Genomic DNA, 22004 nt, shown 5'->3' with positions numbered 1-22004 from the left:
TTTCTTCACAGCAATGGAAACCCTAAGACACACACATAGCTTCATGTTGCCCTCAGCAATGGCCAGAGAGAGATACTTCTTTCTGCAATGGTCAGCAACTAATGCAGGAAAACATAGCCAGTCATAGTGCAGGGATTAAGTAACTACTAAGTCCTCAGCCCTCAGTGGACATCTGCCTCCATCCTTCCACCAAGGCTCAGGGTAACAGTGAGGGAACAGAAAGCATGCAAGAGCAGAGGATGGAGCAAATGCTGTGAAATACTGTCTCTGTGATTAGGAGCTCACTATGCTTCCCTGCAACAAGCCAACAAGGTCAGTCTGCATTCCAGCAGACAGCACTAATTAGACTCATTGAGTTCCCAAACACAAACAGAAGAAGGTATAAAGGAGGAAAGAAGGCCACTGGGAGTGACCGAAGCTGCTGAAGGGGGATTAAAATAATACTGATTTACATATATGAAAATGTCTAATGACTAACAAAATACATCCCATCTTATTTATCTACTTTTTTTTTTTTTTTTTTTTTTTTTTTTTTTTTGAGACAGGGTTTCTTCATGTACTCCTTCCTGGCTGTCCTGAAACTCACTCTGTAGGTGAGGCTGGCTTTGAACTCAGAGATCTGCCTACCTCTGGCTCCCAAGCACTGGGATTAAAGGTGTGCACCACCAGAACACAGCAAAATACTCTGTTTTTAAAACGAGAGAGACAGACAGACAGACAGACAGACAGACTTGTCAATTCTTTCCCATTTCTTTATCTGTATATATTCTTTTCTTTCAGTATGGACTCATGGGTGCTTGCCTTATATTATGAAATTCTATTACATATATTTGTGCTTACTATTAGTTTATTTTACATAATACAATATATATTTATCTGTATTTGTTTTACATTTTAGGTTATAATTAATTATATAATATAAAAATAATATTTTTTAGTTGCTCACCTGGTTCTAGTTTAAGCTGAGAATATGGCTCAGGGGTAGAAGACTTGCATAACATGAGCAAAACTTAGACTTCAACTCTCTAGCACCACAAAATGAACAAACTAGCCAGCTCCAGCTTTACCCACTGGGAGCTCTGTCAGTTGGCTCTGTGTCCTTCTCGCACATCCCATGAGTGACTGTGGAGGGTGTGTGGAGGCGGTGAGGACGTACATGTGCATAGTCAGAACTCTTTATTTCTGGCTCTATATTAAAAGAAAGATTTACCTCATATCTGGTCCATTCATAGTCTTGTCTAGTATACTTCACCGGAAAGTGGTATTAGAAACTACCATTTGCATTCAGGGATGCAGGTAAAGGAGATTGTTGCCAAACCTAAAGATCTGAGTTCAATCACAGGATCAACAGGTAGAAAGATCCAACCCCAATAAATTTCCCTCCCACTACCATATACATATCATGTGTGTATATGCACACCCTACACACCCCCACACAAATAAATGTAATTTATCATTATAAAAAATTATCATTACCTGAGCACTAAGTTTAACAGACTTTAAATATCTGGAACTTAAATGTTTCTATCTGAGTCACCTCCACCAGCAGAGTAAAATTTTTACACAAACCACTTCTGTCATAAATAATCTCAATTGCCTTCTGAGTATCTTTACTCCGTAGAATACCTTAAGTGGATGCTGGGAACCAGACTATCATCTAACTGGCCACCTTTCAGATTTCAAATGACTGGAAAGGCAACAATTAAACTTTCTCTGCTTCTGTTGTTAGGAGAGGTCTCATGAAATTGTACCCATTTGCTGTCTGGAGCTAGCAGGAGTTCTTCTTCCTATTACTATTAAATGATATGCCCTCTGTGGCAACATGCAGTGACTTGAGCTAAAGAAAAAACACAAATATTACCCAGATATAGTTTGAAATACATTCGTGGTTTCCTATTGAGATTTGTACTTTTTTTTTTTTTTGGTTTTTCGAGACAGGGTTTCTCTGTGTAGCTTTGGAACCTATCCTGGCACCCGCTTGGAGACCAGGCTGGCCTCGAACTCACAGAGATCCGCCTGCCTCTGCCTCCCAAGTGCTGGGATTAAAGGTGTGCGCCACCAACACCCGGCTAAGATTTGTATATTTTAATTCACTGTCTTTTTCTTTATTGAAAATAAACTGATCAAACAAATTCAAGGTCCAAATCTGGAGCTTTAGACTCTGGGGACCCAGTGTGAGATAACCAGAGTCCTGGAATTGAGTAGATTGCACAGATCGGCATTTCTCCCAGGCAGCACACACTGGGCAACTTCTCACCTCTAATTACAGTCATGTCTGTGGTAAATGGCCTATCCCAAGACTTTTAATTTTCCAAACAGAAAATGTGCTGATGCCAGCCTTAGCACTTTTCTCTGCCTTTTCTTACCTAACTGCAACACAATTAATGTTCAACCAACATCTACTGAGCTTCTACCATGTATCAAAACACCAAACCTCATGCTGCCAATTAATCTAATAGCTAGAAAGCAGCTAATCCCCGCCCCTCTCTCCCAGCAGGGCTGCTGAGTGACTGGAAGGTACTTCAACACTTTAACAAAGCTGTTAGCACAAGTGAGGCATATGGACTTGTGTCAGGTCTACAGCCACCTGATAACGTCTTAGGAAAGTTCACGACCTTCCAGGTAGAACATGTGACAGACGTCCTCCCATACAACATTAGAGGATCTTCAAGTTGTCCATTTCATACCTAGGTAACACTAGCATTGCCCCTCCAAGGTCTCTCTGACCTTTTTTGCATTGCCAACTGTACTATCTTGGTACACCCCAAAACATTACTTTAAAAAAGAATGTCATTTCCTATGCCCCAGTCAAGTTGTCTCTGATAGACAATGTGTATTAATTTAAGAACCGTGAGCCAGAATGGACAGCAGCAGTGAGTTCCCCCCAAAAGCAGATCCTACAAAAGGCATTATACATGTGGCATAAACTAAAAGGTGAATATTTAGGTGAAAAGCTAGAGAGATGTAACCAGTGCAAGGCTGCTGACCATCAGGTCAGGCAACCTACTTTCACAGAAAAACAGTGAGAGCAGAATTACCACAAATGGCATAACTGCTGACTGATGCCCAACGCTGAGTCCTTTTCCCTGTGTGCCAAAGTAGACTGAAGCAAATGTGCCATTGCTAGACATGTAAGCCACAAGGACTAGGTATACTTCAGGTCCCCTTCAGTACTCCAACTTGAGAGTTCTTGCTTTCAGAATGTTTTCAGCAGATAAAACTATCAGGATGTCTTAACAGAGTTTAGAGGAAGGAACAACTCCCTGGCCTACCTGCAAGATTTTTAACGTCTAGCCCCTAATTTGTCAGTTTTAGTCCTGAGGAATACTGTTTGCAATGGACATCTGCATAGGATGATGACAGACCCAGCTAACTTCCCCAAGAATCAGAGGTAGCCTATCTCTTCACAGAGATTGCGTTAAGATCATCCCCCATTCCACAAAAACCATTCAGGCTCTACAGCCTACTGGTCAACACGTGTTCATAGGTTTTAAAGACTTTCTCCCTAAGGAGGATGGAGAGATGGCTATGTTAAGAGCACAAAGGACCTGAGATTCAATTCTCAACACGAAAGTGGTGACTCACAAACACCTGTAACTACAGTTCCAGAGGATCCAACACCCTCTTTTGGCCTCTGCAGGCACCAGGCAAGCACAAGGTACACAGACATACATGCAGTTAAAACACTTATACATATAAAATAATAAAATAACAGTTTAAAGACGTTCTCTTTTAGATTTTACTCCTGAGATAATAATAAAATGGCATGACTAAGAGCAATCAGTTTTTAGAATTAACTATGTGACCTTAAGCCAAGTCCTTTTAAGTTTAATTGATTAGACAATGCTTAGTGTCTGGCACACACTAAGCAATCAATTAGTGACAGCCACTCTCATCAGTACCCCCATTCTGCAGAAGGGCCCCAAGCTGGAACTGGTGAGTGTCGAGGAGCACTTCTCCCTTTGCCGTTCTCCACTATGCAAATGGTTGGCACCGAGGAGACAGATGTCAGACTGAGAGACATAAACCCTGCTCTTCTGCTGTTTACACTGGTTCACAACCTGTGTGTCATGACCACTTTGTGGGTGGAATGACAATTTCACAGGGGTCTCCTGAGATTATCAGAAAACATAGATACTTACATTATGGTTCATTACAGTTGCAAAATTACAGTCATGAAGTAGCAGCAAAAATAATTTTATGTTTGGAGTTCATCACAATCTGAGGAACTATATTAAGGGATCACAGCATTAAGAAGGCTGAGAACCACTGCTCTAGTAGGAACACAGTCATGGAATCTTTTGATACACTGAAACGGGACGTCAAAAGAGACAGGCAAGATACATGAGTTTTAGAGTAAGTAATAAGATCACTAGCTTTCATTGGAAGGCCGAGGAAGGCTTGTATGAAGAGGTAGCCTTTAAAGTGGGACCACAAAACAGAAGCTTTGGTAGGGAGGTTTGGGTCAACAAACACACTAGGCAAAAGAACCCTCAAGAGAAAAGGCTTAGCATGACATGATGAAGTAGAAAGATGCAAGCAGGGGCCAGGTAACATCAATCTATGATAAAAGCTCTAGGCGCCATCCATCCCCAATACAATGAGAAGACACCAAAAGACTGATTGCCCACAGTGGAAAAGGAGTGGAAGACTTCATGGACCCCAACTGCCTGCTGTCTAGCGTTTAAATGCTGCTTTATCACTCCTATTCTGGAACAGAGCAACTGAAGACTTCTGGGAAATATCTGTGAGCTGCCTCAGAGCATCCTTAGGGATGACAAGACTAAAACAGTTTCCTTCTTTTTAACCCCCAGCTAATGCTTCAGTTAAGTACCTATCTCTCTTATAGTTGGGCAAGGACTGCTCTATTTGCTTTCAATTTCTGGAAAACAGTGAAATGGAAAAATACCTTTCCATCTCTCAGAGCTCAATGTTCATCAAGATTTTAGATTAAAACACTTTCTGTCAATAAGCTAAAAATATTTTCTTATAGTTCTAGATAAGCAGAGTAAAATCTTCTTATAAATATATTCCACTTCAAATCCATATAAAGGAATAATATGAAATGATTTTTAAGTCCAACTTTAACATCTTATGTTTTTGGTTGTGAGCCTAACCTTTAATGGAGCCTAACCTCCAGCCCCAACTTTAACATTTTAACCTTAACAACAGCAAAACAACTTCACAATGTATCACTAAAATTCTATATTTCATATTTTAATATAAATCACTTATACAGTGAATATGATCATATTTTGTTTGTTTAATAGAGGCAGCATTTCACTCTATTGCAGCTCTGACAGGCCTAAAACTCACTACACACATCAGGCTGGCCTTGAGCTTACAGAGATTCTCTGCCTTTGTTTCTAGGCATGCACCTCTTTTATCAAATAAAAATGTTTGAAAATTTTTAGTTTAACTCTAGCAAGAACAAAATGTACCCCCAAAATGTCTTCAGGTGACTTTCCAGTTCTGCTGAGAACTATTCAGATTTGTTTGTTGATTAATTATGCTGGTACGGTGAAGGCACTTGCTACGGAGCCTGACACATGAATCCATCCCCGAGACCCAAAAGTAGAAGAGAACCAAGCCCCAGAAGTTGTTCTCTGACTCTATTATGTACAATGTCACACTACACACGCACTCTTTCTCTCTAAACAAACAAATAAATAAATTTAAAATGTAATAAGCAGTTTTCTGTTCAAAAATGAAATTGAGTCATAATCAACAGGTCACATTCTCTAAGTTTATTTGCATTTTAACCAGCTTCCTTAAGGAAGATGAAAGTGATGAAAATGATTACTGAGAGGGGAATATGTTCCCAGTGATTATGTCTGATCCCCTTTGTACTCCCAGACTAGTTTTCACCATTCTGGACCCTCTCTGAACTGCAAGAGGCTGACTTTTACAGTTTAACCCTAGGTTACTCACCCTAGGCTGCAGGAGGGCTTGGCCAATAGGAAGTAAAAGCAAACTGAAGGAGGAAAGAAGAGCCAGCAGGAGAGCTTTGGCTTTCTGCTCTGTTTCTGCTCTGACTCTGCCTTTCCTAACACTCCATTGATGATGGAGGTTTCCCACCAGTACTATAGCTCCTATGTAAGGACCCTCCTTTACAGTTACCTCTCCAAGAAGTTGTCTCCCTGTCCGGGGAGCTTCCCTTTGCTAGTTCCTCAGATCTGAGGGGCCTCTCAGTCCCAGCCAAAGAAGGCAGGAGGGCAAACTACTGTGTATGCCAGCCAGCTGCCCACCACCATTACTTCTTGTTCTCTTTTATCTTGCCACGGATCTTGTCCAGCACCAAAGCAAAACATGAGCAGGCTGAGAGAACCCTGCTGTGCTGAGTTCAGCCTATCTCTTCAACAGTTCCAAGCATATTTGAACTATGCTTTTGCAAAGGAGAGAGTAGGTACAAGAAATCTGCTCTGAGCTCTTCTGGGAGCTTTTCCTCTTACCAGGTCAACTGGCTATGAGGTTACATAGTAAATGAAATTACCTGGGAGTCTACACACCCCAGCTTGCTGTAACTTGGCACAAATAACCTGGAGGTTATTGTATTTCAGAATACTAAGGCATTCTTTTGAAGGAGAGCTGATTTAAAGAATTCTTCCATGGACTTGATAAGAATTGATGAGTCACTCCGAGAATGACTTCAAATGTCTCCCTTTACAGTCAGTAGGTGTACAGGGCTGGCGGAGTTGCTCGGATAAAGATGCAGGCAGATAGCCTTCAATGTGAAGGAAAAATGTGCCACTACACTACATGTGAGCCAAAGCTTGCCAAAGTGCCATTCACCTTCCTTTCCCAACCTGGCAGGGAAGCCAGTCTTCATAGATTTGGACGCAAGGCCTGGAAGGCAATCTAAGAAACAGCAGGATTAACAAAATATGCTCACCCTGTATTATCCATTTTTATAAGTCTGTACCCTTAACTCTAAGCAATTGCTTTAAATGTTTTTTTTTAATTGGGAATCAAACAGGTGAGTAGATACATGTCAAATCTTAATAATAAAGTCTTATCTGAGTAAGAGAAATATGAGTTACTTTTGTTTCTTTCTATCTATATGTGAAATTCCTGAACTTCTCTAAACACGCAATCTTTTTTTTTTTTTTATTGTTATTTCGAGACACAGTTTCTCTGTACTGCTCTAGAGCCTGTCTTGGAACTCGCTCTGTAGACCAGGCTGGCCTCGAACTCACAGAGATCTGCCTGCCTCTGCCTCCCAAGTGCTGGGATTAAAGGCATGCTCCACCAATACCCAGCTAACACATGATTTTTGTAATCAGAAAAAAAAAAAATGCCGGGTGTTGGTAGCACAGACTGGACCTGAGCCATCTCTCAAGACCCTGTTTTTACTATTTTTCATTGGAATATTCATTTTATTAACTTTGGTGTTTAAGAAACAACTCAAAACTGGTTTATATTACAACCTTAACTGAGATAATTCAGAACCTTTAAAGTCAAAGTTCACTATTTTTAAAGTACTGCTAAAACAAAGACCAAGAATGCAGCTGCTTTTCTCTGCATGGGTACCATAATGCCATAGCATATGCAGTCATGTGGACAAGAGACTGATGATAAACAGACCAAGGTCTCTCCACTATGAATGTTAACCAGGAAAACGCTCCCAGCCTACAGGGGATTGGCCCTTGATGCCTTCTCTATGGAAAAGAAAGCTATTATTGCTGGCTGGAAGATAAATAAACAGACATACTAAGAATCCTGCCAACTACCAGATCATGACGGCTGTTTACAATGACAACTGATTTTCCAATTTGGTGCCATTCATAGTACTAGACTATCTCTTCAGGAGCTAGCCTTTCTCATCATCTGTAATAACTTAACATGTGTCATTCACTATCTCATAGTGTTAAAATATGTCAGTAGGAATCTTGGTGCCACAAACACCTTTACTGGCTTCAGGAAGCTAGTAAATTCAAACAAGTGATTCCTTTAAACTGTGCTAATGGAATGGCAAGTGGTCTCTTCTAACTTCTATCTGCAAATGATTTGTAGTTGTAAGTACTAGAACTATAATGATCAATAGACTAGGGAGGCGTTGGCACAGAGGATAAAGTCTTGAGTATCACCTATTAGAGGAACCGCAAAGAGCTATCAATGAAAAAATGCCTTTGCATTCAATCTGCCAGAAAAAAAAAAAAAAAAACAAACTAGTGAATACAGAGGAAACAAAAAGCATGCATTTTCCATCTAGAATTTTGCTATCATTGTTTTCAGAATTAAATTCAAGAATTCTATGATTTCAAATTTCAAAACATCTTTAAAAATCATAAGACAAACTAAAAAAAAAAAAAAAGAACCAGCTTTTTTTCACTGGTGCTTAACAGAACATAGCTTCAGGCTGTAAAAAATCTGTGCCTTAAACAAACTAGGAAAAGATGGATGGCTTCAAAGACTAGCATTAAATGCTAAAAGAAGATTTTATATTTTGAGATGTCTGTTTGCAAAGACCTAACCAAACAAGACCCCCTACATACTACTTTTACAGACCAGTTTATAGTTCAGATTACAATGTAACTTTAAAAGCAATAGGGGAAGAGCCAAATATACAAAGCTACTGTTAACAGAAACTATCTGAAAACCTTAGGTAAACAAAAGTGTCAAGCACGCCTCTTCTCCAAACCTCTCCTAGTAGCAGACCTAAATGCTAGACAACAGTGAGGGCCATTTAAAAGAGAGTCCCTGGAGCCTGAGAGGACATTCGACTACACCACAAGGTGGTAATTACACAGTGAGCATGTAAAAAAACAGTCCAGACTCAAGGGCTCCAAGAGGTACTTCAAAACCAACTAATAATCACTGCCAGGGACAGGAAAGTAAGTTTCTCAAATGGCTATGGGAGGGATGGGGGTGGAACAAAAGGACACTGGGCAAGAAAAAGTTGCCAACATTACCACAGTGACTATTAGATACCATCAATCCACACTGCCTTGTTGGAATATTTGTCTCTTCCAAATCCATTTGCTGAAATCCTGAATGAACTCCCAGGAACTGCTATTGGAAGCTGCTATTAGGAGGTGTAACACTTGGAAAGTTCAGGAGGGTACAAGAGCTCTTAGTGCAGGGACTGCTGGAAACTGCTCTTAGGAGGTGTAATGCAAGGGGGCTTGGTCACCCCTTTCACAATGGAAGCATGAAGCTAGTGAGTGTATCTTGAAACAGAAGCCTTCCTTCACCCAGCCCTTACCATGTGGACCCTAGGACGAAGAACTATGATTTAAAAAAAAAAAAAAGTTTCTGTTTCCAATGCTTAGTTCAACATACTTTGTTATAGCAGGCCAAATGGACTAACAAAAACAGCAGTGTCCCCACCATCAGACAGGGGACCTTGTGTAAGAAAGCCAAACACCAATCTACCCACTTCTTTTTTTCCCCTTGTTTTTTCAAGACAGGGTTTCTCTGTGTAGCTTTGGAGCCTATCCTGACACTCGCTCTGTAGACCAGGCTGGCTTGAACTCAGAGAGATCCACCTGCCTCTGCCTCCCTAGGACTGGGATTAAAGGCGTACACCACCAATGCCTGGCTCCAGTCTACCTACTCACTTCTAATTCAACTCAAAACCTTAAGAACCCAGAAAACCAGCACCAACAGTTGCTCAGTGAGCTCTACAATCACCTTTACCTAGCCTAGGTCATCAGGTGGATACCACTCCCAACAGTCCTGTGTTGGAGGGGAAATTGCCATTCTTTCTACCTGCTTAGTGATACTGTAATGAAAGCAGGTAGACTATAGAACAGAAAACAGTTTAGGGAATTGTATTTATTCAACTGGGTCTTGACAAGATCTGTATGCATCAGGTAAGAACTAACAATGAGGCTGCTCCAATGTTAAGCTAGACAACATGGGTTTTGTTGTCTCAAAATAGGAGGGGCATGAGGGAGAGGAGAAAGAATAAAGAGGGAAAAGTTGGCATGAATACTCATGCAAGCAGGAACCTCACCACGGGAAACCCTTAGCAACAGTTAAAAGTAAATGAAACTGGGGAAATTCAAGACCTAGGAAAGATAGTTTTACCACTTAGATGGGGAGCACAGATAAAATAGACATGTAGTAGTAACACTTCTCAAGCAGGGTTGTAAGAATTGTTGAAGAAACATGGATGGGGCAGGGGCTCACCACTCCCACCTCTAGTGAGGGAGCTATTGACAGTTCCCGCTGCTGGTCAATGGAAAATCAGTTTTCTTTCAGGGTGAGTCCCCTGGTTCAGTGGATGGCTCCACACCCAAGTGCAAGAACTGTACTACCCTAAGTAGAAGAAACTAAAGTGGGGTGACACCCCTGCCCCACGCCCCCTGGGGGGGGACAGATGACTCAGCAGTTAAGAGAGCTTCTTGTTCTCCCAGAGACCTCAGTTTGGTCACTGGCACCCGCAAAGATCAGCTCACAGCCACCTACAACCCTAGCTCCAGGGAATGTATCCAATGACAGACCCTTCACTGATACACAAACCCAGGCACACACATAAAAAATATGAAATTTCTTAAAAAGAAAATAAAATGATGGTTGTTTCAAGCCACAGTGTTTTGGAGTAGTTAGTGGGCAATACATAACTGATGGCCATGCTTTATTTATTATCATGTTGCAATATCTTATAATCCAAACATTTCCTAAAATGTCCTATAATAACTTGTTTAATTTGTTTGTTTGTTTGTTTTCTTGGGGGGAGGGGTTCGAGACAGGGTTTCTGTGGTCTTGGAGGCTGTCCTGGATCTAGCTCTACCACAAGATTCCCATTTTCCTGAGGAATCGCCATACTGATTTCCAAAGTGGCTGTACAAGTTTGCATTCCCACCAGCAGTGAAGGAGTGTTCCCCTTTCTCCACATCCTCTCCAGCGAAAGTTATCATTGGTGTTTTTGATTTTAGCCATTCTGACAGGAGTAAGATGGTATCTCAGAGTTGTTTTGATTTGCATTTCCCTGATGGCAGACTCTGAAGACCTCCCATGGAAGGCCTCACTCTCCCTGGGGAGCAGAAATGGTATGGGATAGGTAGGGTGTTAGTGGGGGCAGGGGAGGAGGGGAAGGAGAGGGAATGGGGATTCACATGTAAAACAATCTCGTTTCTAATTTAAATACAAAAATGGAGAAAGAAAAAGAAAGTATATGAAGAAAATCAAAAAATATGCAATTAAAAAGAAAAAAGTAGGGCTGGAGAGACGGCTCACAGGTTAAGAGCACTGGCTGCTCTTCCAGAGGTCCTGAGTTCAATTCCCAGCAACCATATGGTGGCTCACAACCATCCATTATGAGATCTGGTGCCCTCTTCTGGTGTGCAGATATATATAGAAGCAGATTGTTGTATACATAAATAAATAAAATCTTAAAAAAGGAAAAAAAGTAGCATTTATGTACTATAATGGAAAATATTTGTTATGTTTGTCAAAAAATAATCATATAATACTATAAATGAACCTCAATATAAAGTAGGTACTATGGATGATAGTGTATCACTATAGATAAAAAAAAAAAAAGCTTCTACCCAAATGTAAGTCTGTATCTGCATGAGAGACACTGGCAGCTAGCTCCATCATTACTACCCAATACTATTGTTAACTACTCCACCCTATCCTTCAATGGCTTTTTCCTGCTCAGTGGCTAAGTATGTGGCACTCTGCTAAGCCTTTATCTCATACTTAAGCCTTCAAAACATTTTTTTTTTTTTTTTTTTGAGACAGGGTTTCTCTGTGTAACAGCACTGGCTGTCCTAGACTTTATAGACCAGGATGGCCTCGAACTCACAGAGATCCATCTGCCTCTGCCTCCAGAGTGCTGGGATTAAAGGTGTGCACCAACACCACCTGGCCTCAACAAATTTGAAATGCTATTCCCTTGTTTTATAGATGCGGAAGGTGAGGACTCCTTGGATGAAGTAGCAGAGTAAGTGGGAGAATGCATGCTTTTCACTGCTCCACTCATGCTACCTCTACGAGAAAAATTCTTTGAGACTACATAGAAATTCAACAGCTAAAATAAGGTACAGAATATTAGCCTTAGCAATGGAAAAACTTGTGTGTGTATTTTCAGCAAGTTTCTTCTAGTGTACATTCTTTTTTCCTATTCAAGGAAATACAGTTATTCTAGAAAATATTAGTTATACAAAAAAACCCTTAAAGCTACATGAGGAAGCGTATTTAGTTGGTTTACTACAACACAGACCATCAATAGAATTAGTTATTACAGAGAATGAGAACTCATGAAGCAACAAATAGGAAATGTTTTCAATTATTGTGCCTACTCTTTAATAGCTTTATCATTTCCCTCTTTATTATAAAGGAAGCAAATGATTGCTGAAAAAAATAAGGGAAAACATGAAAGAGGTCATCTAAGATCTTACTACAGCAAGTTGACAAGTTCTTGTTGGTACAGATTCAGTTTCCTTAGCTATGTATTTATAAGGTTTTGTCTACCTCCAAAAACTCCTATACAAACTCTCATGTGATGTTATTTTCATCTAAATATGATTCTATACCAATAAATGTTGACCAACATCATCTTTTCTGAAAGATCACACAGTAGTTCACTCTATGAATGGGCCCTAATACCCTTTACCAGAGATATAGTTAGAATACATTTTATGTTCTGATGCTCAAAATATATGGAAGGGGTTAGTCTGAGGCATATGTCTGTGCATAATTGAGCAATTGTTTCCATAATTTCCTAGATGTATACTTAATGTTTTCTTAATGGCTTGGGATTTGCATTTCCCAGACTGTCATCTAAAATATGCACCAAGTTTTTTTTTTTCTTTTGGGGTGGTGTGGGGGGGTCTCACTATGTGTCCCTGGAACTCTATGTAAAGCAGCTGGCCTCGAACTCACAGAGATCTGCCTGCCTCTGTCCCCACCTCTGTCTTCTGAGTGCTGGGACTAAAGGCATCAGCCACTATGCTTGGCTTCAAACATAATTTTTAAAAACAAGAAAGCCCCTAAATGCCAAGAGTAAGATATCTTTCATTTAAATACTTTTATGTAGATAGTATGTATATAAAAAGCAAACAAAATTTTCAATTGCATTCTATCACTCAACATGTAACATACCAACTCACCTCTTTGATACTGTATTAGAGTTAGGCTTGGACAGGAGGACATTCTAAAATTCCTTATACTGCTGAGTGATTTACTTTTAGTATCATGCAGCTTTAAAAAGTTAAGCTCTACAACATACTTGCTTCAAAACAAGCAAATCAGTAAATAATGCTGAAAGCCAGAAAAAGCAAAAACCACACCAACCAGAGAAGTTTACCATGTCACCGAATCTGCATCCTATACAAGGGCCAAGAGAGAACAGTCAAAGGGAGTGAAGAGGAGACAATGAAAGAAACTGTTCTCATGTCCAGTGAGATGGCTTAGTGGGCTTGCCACAGAGTCTGATGACCTGAATTTGATTCCCAGGACCCACATGATGGAAGGAGAAAGTGACTCCCACACTGACTCTGACCCATACACACATTAAATAAATAAATAATACACAAATAAATAAATGCACAAATGAATAAATAAATAAAATTTAATTAAGCTGTTCTCAGAGCATCACGGACTGTCAGATAAATTACACACTGACATATGCACCTCTATGTTCTGTAAATGCCAATCTGGAGCTAATCTCCAGGGAGTGGAAGACAGGAGGAATGTGTGTGTACTGTATTTAACCATACACACCATGCAGAAAAAAAGATGAAGAGAATCAGGATACAGATTTCCTTGATGTAAGGCAGGGTCTAGTTAGCAGGCTGAGGGGCTATGTTGATTACTTTCCCTTCAGGATAAGAGGGCAACAGGAACGTTGTAAGACAGCAGCAAAGGCAGTGATTCTCTTTAAGACCATCACACATGACAGATTTCAATCACTAAGCTTTGCAGAAAATGGGCAAGGTGAGAATATCTTTAGCAATAAATAAAATTAACTAGTAACACATTGTAGTAATGTACTAAGATAGAAGTGCCACAAATGACTAGCAACAACATACTGACTAGAGGTTTATCCTACTGGGAACACAGCATTAGATCAAGCTGCCACACCAAAAGCACAAAACGCGTGGGGTAGCAAATGGCAGTGTGAGTGCATCTATGCAGTAGACTGTGGTTTGGTGATGTCACAACTCTGTAATACTCTTTATTTCCTGGAGGAAAGGGACTGAGATGGGATCTCATGTGACTTCCAGTTTACTGGGTAGTTGAAGATGCCTTTGATCCTCCTGCCTCTGCCTTCCAAATGCAAGGATTACAGATATGTACTACTGTCATCCCTATCTAAATCTAGGAATGTGCAGGGGATAGTTCACAAGGCAATTCCCATGGCTGTCTATACAAAGGACAAACTAGGAATGGCTTTTATATTTTTACACACTTGAAAATAACTATCTTGTAGCATATAAAGACTTGTAAAATCAGATGTTTGTGTCTATAAATAAGGTTTAACTGTAACAAACCCACAGCCATTCCTTTCTCACTATAATGGTGGGGTTGAGTAAGTAGAGAAAACTAGACAGATGGCAAAGTTCAAAATATTCACCCTCTGATCCTTCAGAGATGCTTTTCTCGGCCATAAAACCAACTAACTTGTAAACAAATTACAACTCAAACTTTGTGAGGTTTTCTTGGTTTGGCCAATAACAGAGACAGAATTTTGACATAACTTTCCAGTCTCACAGAGAGTAACTCCATGCCACAACAATAAACAAGTTTTGATAGGCCCTATAAATGTTAGGTACCAAACATGGTAACAAGATGTGAAAGGACTTCCTGAATTGAAAGTAGAATGATGGGGCTAGAAAGATGTGGGTAAAGGTGTCTGCCATCAGCCTGACATCCTTGAGTTTGATCCCCAGGAGAAGCAATTTCTGCCAGTTGTCCTCTGATCTCCACATGCACACCATGCTATGCTCACATTCACACACACACACACACACACATACACACACACACACACACACACACACACACACACACACACACACACACACACACACTTACACTTGCACACAAAGTAATAATTTAAAAAATAACAAAAATCTTTCCGAGAAAGGAGAATAGTTTGGAATGTCAATGAGAGAATGGGAATGATTAAAGATGTCCTTTGAAAGGGAATCTGCTATCTTTTCTAAAGATGAGAATCAAGTTCATCTTCAAAATGCCTACCACTTTCAAGAAACTTAGGGCTCTAAGAAAGAGCAAGATCTTTTGCATCCATTAATCTTTTAATAACCATCTTAACTGTTCAAAAATTCTGGTGGATACTGGCCCACAGTAAACAAAACCCCAACTGAAGGCCAAAGCCAATCCTGATAATTATTACCCAACCCAAAATCAGTGACATGAAAGCTCTCCATGAATGAGAAGAGCCAAAGGCCACGGAAATAGTAGCAGTAAATTTATTTTTAAAGCTAAGGCACCTTCTGTTTCTTTTGTTTTGAAACAGAGTCTTTCTACATAGCCCTGGTTGTCCTGTAACTCACTATGTAGACCGGGCTGGCCTATTTACCTGCCTCTAGATCTACCTGCCTCTGCTTCTGCCTCTAGAGCTAAAATTAAAGGCATGTACCACCACAACAGGCCTATTAAGGTATTTTAGATATGTCACCCATAACATCTCAAATATTTTGGTTCATAATGTCACAGCTTCCTTCAAAATTTAACTTGTTTTCCTTATAAAGAAAAATCAATATAGATACTATGGTAGTTTGAATGTTATTGATCCCATAAGCTCATAGGGAGTGGCACTATTAGGAGGTGTGGCTTTGTTGGAGTGGGTATGGCCTTCTTGGAGGAAGTGTGTCACTGTGGGGGTAGGTTTTGAGGTTTTCTATGCTCAGATACTGCCCAGTGAGTCAGGTGATTTTCTGTTGCCTACAAGATGTAACACTCTCATCTCCAGCACCATGTCTGCCTGCATGCTGCCATGCTCCCCACCATGATGATAATGGACTGATCCTCTGAAACTGTAAGCCAGCCACCCCAATTAAATGACTTCCTTATAAGAGTTGCCATGGTCCTGGTGTCTCTTCAGAGCAATAAAAACCCTAAGACAGATGCCCAAACCAGACGGTTTTTTACTAAACATAGAAAGCTGGGAGTGCAACCCAGTGGCACACCAACTGCTTATGTTGTGTGAGATTCTAAATTCTATTTACACCACAGTGTGGTGGAGAGGAGCACAATGGGCAACTAAAGTTACAGGTGTACCTTCTAATGAAAATGGAAGAGGTAATGACACTCTATTTAGGGATGATGAATTAGAAAATGTGTTCTCATTTTTTAACTTAGTTTTTATTTGTTTTTTTTTTCAATTAAACTACAAATGAAAAACAAATGTTAGGAAAAACATCTCGCTCACAGAAGTGGCTCCTTGTTCTCTTCCTGTGCAAAGGCAGCATTTCCAGCCTCCCCCAAAGGAGTCTACACTATGAGGAGCACTCACTCCTCTCCCATTTTTGAAAACTTGATTTTTAAAAGGCATTTACATAACAATACCTAAGCTTAATGGAAATATGCATATTACTAGCATATCCCACTATTGTATGATTTACTCAGAAATGTTTTAATGGTTTTGTAAACTAATTCTGTGGTCTAATCAATTGGCTGGGAACTTCATGCAGACAACTCCTTGCCCTCATTGCCAACACCTCTACTAGTAAGGCAACACCCAGATGGAAAGGAGAAGCCAGCAGGAAGGAGTCACAGAGAGCAGAAACCAAGCTTGAACTTCATTCTGTTTTAAATCACAAGTTGTGTTTTCCCACTGGGCTCTGCTGCTGAACAGGGCACAAATACACTTCCTCAGCATCATTATCTCCCAGGCAAATTGCAAAATTGCTACAGAGAAAAGAGTTAAATGAACCGTTTATTTTAAAAGCTAGTGTCAAGCTAAACTCTGCTTATTCAATTGCAGTTTACCTCGCACAAACCTTTAAATATGATAAAGCCAGTCACAGTGAGTGAAGCCAGAACTAGCATGTCAGGCTGGCTTGCCTTCTGTGTGTACATGACTCAAACAAGTGCCAAAGCTTTGCCATGGAACAAAATGGAAGTATCTTTGCATCTTGACCACCACACAAACAGACAAAGACAACTTCTGAAAGGACCAAGCAAAATGATCTAGGTTTTTGATTTGGTCTTAGAGATGAATGTTTTCCATGAATGTCGGAAAAGGGTAACATTGCTGGTGGGAGTGCAAACCTGCAGCCACTGTGGAAGTCAGTGTGGTAACACCTCAATAAGCTAGAGACAAATTTTTCACATGGTCCAGCTATACCGCTCCTGGACTTCATATACTACTCCAGAGAACTCATACACATTATCTGCTGCTCTACTCACAATAGCAAAAAAAGTAGAAACTGGATGTACAGGTGATGAAAATGTAGAAGTATATCTACAAATGGAATTCTATTCAGCTATAAAGATGAATGAATTTTTGAAATTTGTAGATGAATAGGTAAAATTAGAACTAATTATTTTGTGTGAGGTAACCCAGACTGGGAAAGATGAATGACACACATCTGTTCTCTCATATGAGGATACTTGCTTTGAATCTTTAGATATATGTATTTAAACTGGAGTACCCATAGAAGGCAGGAAATAGTAAGGGGACATAAAAGGGGCAGGGTTTCAAGGAAAGGGGGCTAGAACAATGGTGGTATGAAGGGAGAAGGAATTAATGGAAAAGAAAGACTAAATGGGAAGTCAGGGTAGAAGAGGGAAGGATAACCCTGAAGACCTTTGTAGAGGTTTCCTAAAATGCACACATACACATAAAGGGGGTTTACATGGAGCCACCCAATAACAGGCAAGGGGAGTAGGAGGAGACAACTGGCCCAGATATCTCAGGCTATCAAATAAAAAACTCAGAGCCAGGAATGAGTTTCCTTTTTCTGAGCTATTGGTCCATGAGTTCCTATGAATTCAACCTCCAAAATTACAGGCTATTACCATTGCTTTTGGTCATTCTTCAGAAGTTGATGGTAAGACTCTATTGCTGAAGACACTACATATCTGGTACACAGAACATAGAAAAATAGAGCTGGTAATAACCTGGAAGCTACATCCCCTACAGGCCAGTTTTCATGATGTTAGAAGGTTGTATATATGTTACATGGGGAGAAAAAGCATCAACAGTCTTACCCAGCCATAAGATCTACAACTGGCCTGACAAAATTGCCTGCTGATATGAAGGTGGCATGAACTTTATAAGAGCAGCCAACCCATTTTTGATTGGATTTAAAGCCTGCTCCACAATATGGACCCCATATCTGATACTGAGAACTGGGACAAAATGTGGCTTCTAGGTGAAAGGATCTAGAAGAGAACATAAAACTATTATCTTGCTAAATGAACATAGAAACAAACTGCTCCTTAAGATCTTAGCTTTACATTCCCAGATTGTGTATCTCAACACTCATGAGAGAAGCTTCTTTTTACAGTAGATGGTGACCTAGAACCAGTCAATGTGCAAATGCTCTGATGTCTAAATGGGACATCTATACCAGTCCCCGACCCCAAGGCTTAGGGAACAACAAGGGACAAGGAAGGCTGTGTGTGAAGACTATAAGAGCCACAGGGAGTATCTGTACAAGATCAAGCCCATTGAAATCCCAAGATGGACAGGCTAGGGGTTTACAAAGTTCCACCTCTAGGTGAGGAACTATTGGCCCTGGATAGCTGCTAGGAGAGGGAGTGGGTTTTCTTCAGAGATGGAGCCCTGAGAGGCTACCCATGTTCAGTAAAGAGTCTACACTTATGTACATACAGGAAGAACCAAATGGACTGTGTTATTTAAAAAGAGGGGGGTGGAGGGCTAGAGAGATGGCTTGGTGGATAAGAGCAATGGCTGCTTTTCCAAGAGACCCACATTCAACTGCCGGCACCCACATGGCACCCCATAAACACCTGTAACTCCAGTCCCAGAGGATCTGATACCCTCTTCTGGCCCCAGTAGGCATCAGGTATACACATGGTTTACAGACATACAAGCAGGCAAAACACCTAATACTTGCAGTAAAAATAAGTAAATATTAAGAGAGAGTACATGAAGTTGGAGGAAAAAGGAGGAGGTTGGAGAGGAGGGGCATGGATTTGATCAAAACATATTATATGCACACATGAATACTAAATAAAATACTTGAATAACTGTTTTGTTTAGTAAAATGACAAATATATTTTTTAAATCTAGATGTCTTTTATAACTTTATATCCTATTTGCAGAAAATATACATAAAACAAAAAGTTATGAGTCACAACTACAGGGCTTAGCAGTTAAGAACACTTGTTGCTCTTGCAAAGGACCTGGGTTCAATTCCAGTATCCATATGGTGGCTCACAACCATCTGTAACTCCAGTTCCAGGGTTCCAATGGCCTCTGCTGACCTCCACAGCATGTGGAGGCAAACATGTAGGTAAAACACAGGTAAAATAAAATGAACAAATCTAAAATAATTTTTTTTCTAAAGAATTGTTGATACTTGTAGACCCCTAAAGGTCTACAGGCCAAATAACTCTTGAGCTAAAAGCAAACTTGAGAATGCCTATTTTTTTTTTTTTCACAAACCCAGGATGCTGCCTGCTTTTGATGACTTGACACAAACTTTGATATACCTGGGAAGAAGGAATCTGATTGAGAAAATGCCTACAAGAGATGGGTCTGTGGGCAAGTCTATGTTGTATTTTTTGACTGATAAAAGACTGATGAGAGAGGGCCTATCTCACTGTGTGTAGTATAACTCCAGGGCAGGTGGTCCTGTGCTTATTGTAGCAAGAGAAACCCTAACTAGGACACCAAGGATACAGACCAAACCATTGGTTCTCTCATCAGTCTTTACATTTTCAAAAGGCAAATATTCAATAAATACACTAACTTCCTTAACTAATATCTCATATTCTCAAAAAAGAAGCAACTAATGACTGAAGTAAACTATTAAAACTATGGTTATAAGTTCAAGTCAACTTTTTGGGAAGCTTAAAACATATTACTTCCCAGTTCTGAGTTTCTGCCTGTCAAGATTTCTCAAAAGAAAAGAAAATGAAAGGTAAGAAGGGAAGAGAAGAAACATGAGCTTGGGTCCAACCTACTTTAACATTAGCATATGAAAAGATCATTTCTAAAATTCCCTGCAAGATGTTCTCTCAATGTATATTATATAATAATAAAAATTCTCAGATGTTCAACTCACAGATTCTTGTCAATGAAATAATGAATTAAATTCGATGGTTTGAAGAAAACTCCAGAGGCTTCAAAAGACTTAGGCATTTCCTACCACTGGGTCTCCCGTCACCTGAGCCAAGAATGTTCAGAAATGTTTATTTTCAAGCGTTACTTACGGTGTTATTACTTTAAAAAGTTTGTGGCCCTGATTAACAAAATTGTGAGGGATCAGATAAATTTATGAAAGTGGTCATGGCTCATTTGTGAAAACCTGACAGTGTCTCATGGAAGGGTAAATCATAGAGGGCAATGCAATTTTCTTATGAAAACATAAACAACTATTCGACATCACTAGATACCATTTAAGTCAGCAAGATGCTGATAAGATCAAGAAATGCTTTTTAAAAGCATCCTCTCACTACCTGACAGCTTTCCATTAAACAAGAAATCTCCCTACCAAAGTGTTGGGGCACCTATGCAGCCCTAGCAGGCCAAAAACTCCATAATTAGACCCAGACTGTTGTCAACTCACAGACCTGCCAGCCCAGATGGGATTAAAGGCATGACTACCACTGCCCTGCTGAATTTAATATTACTATTATCCTTCCTCTTACTTCAAGGAAATGAACAGGTTCAAAGTCCAAGTTATGAAAGCCTTTAGCCAATACTCTTTCAAAGAGTCAGGGACTGCAGCTTCAGTATTTAGAAGAGGTCAGTTATGCCTGAAAATCTTCATTCAAGATTAATTTCTGTCTCTGTGACAAAAGTCCGTAATGTACTTGACATATAATCCTGCCAAGCAGCAAAAACCACTTCACTAACATACATTGAATGGTTCCAAGTTTTCTGCTAAAGAACTGAGGGAATTCTGGGCAGATGCATAGACCCCACTTCAGAAAAGTAGTCTGAACCACCAAACTGACCCCCCACACAATTGCTTTATGCAGGATCTGAGGATGCAAGGGACTTGGGAATCACGAAAACTGGAAAACAACAAAAACCTGGGTTCCAAAGTCGAGCACGCTTCTGGGTGTAAAGCTGTCCTGCTGGATGTCAAATCAACCTTACCAGGGGTTGTCTCTCACCACTTACATGGTTCCATTCAGGAGACACTCATCATAGTGATTTTTCTGGAAAGATGACAATATAATCTGCAGAGTGCTCCAGCAATATGTACTCTACACCCCAAGCAACGTTTTTCAATGAGCAGCGCCACCTCCCCCAACACCTTCTACTTTCAACTTCCCTTTAAGAAGCATTTTTTTTTTTTTTTTTTTTTGAAAAGCAGAGATAATACGAAAACGAAGGCACCCCATCTGGATTCTGGCACCGAGGGAGAACTGGGTGAGGGGCAAGGACGGCAGGGACTAAGCTCCTGGTTCTGAGCAAAGTACTCCCAAAGGTCGCCAAGTTTCTATCCCCCACTTTGCCAGCACCTGCCAGAGCTCAGGAAGGGAGGATGGCTTTCCGCGTCCGCCTCAAGGACCCGGGTTCGAGACCCGCCGGGGCGCGCGTGGGCGCCAACTTGGCGACAGTCGCCGCGGCCCCATGCCAACGAGCTAGTGGAACCCGGCGGCCGGGGGGCGGCGGTCACCCGGAGCGGCAGGCGCGGAGCCCCCCGAGCGCGCGCAGCCCGGAGCTCACCTGGCGGCTGGCCGCGGCCTCCAGGGCGGCCTGTGGCGCGGGCCGGGCGGGGACGACGGGGTGCGCGGGCCGAGCCGCCGCCGGCCGCCCGCCTCGCCCTTCACCCGCCGGCCGCTCCGCGCCCCGGGAGAGCAGCGAGCGCGGGCTGCGCGGGTCGCGCGGCGGCGGCGGCGGCGGCGCGGCGCAACTCAGGAGTCGGAGAGGCGGC

General features: G+C 41.0%; 1 protein-coding gene across 1 annotated transcript in view; it reads right to left on the bottom strand.

Annotated features, from left to right (window-relative positions):
• Nucleotides 1-21930, bottom strand: part of Atxn7 (ataxin 7) — a 135516-nt gene extending 113586 nt beyond the window's left edge. The window contains 1 exon segment of the mRNA XM_035452158.1: nucleotides 21797-21930. The gene's annotated coding sequence lies outside the window, so the exon portion shown is untranslated.
• Between the last annotated feature and the right edge of the window lie 74 nt (nucleotides 21931-22004).

The sequence above is a fragment of the Cricetulus griseus genome (genome assembly GCF_003668045.3).
Source record: "Cricetulus griseus strain 17A/GY chromosome 1 unlocalized genomic scaffold, alternate assembly CriGri-PICRH-1.0 chr1_1, whole genome shotgun sequence".
Taxonomy (NCBI): domain Eukaryota; kingdom Metazoa; phylum Chordata; class Mammalia; order Rodentia; family Cricetidae; genus Cricetulus; species Cricetulus griseus.
The sequence above is the reverse complement of the archived record's forward strand: the minus strand, read 5'-3'. Positions and strand labels throughout refer to the sequence as shown.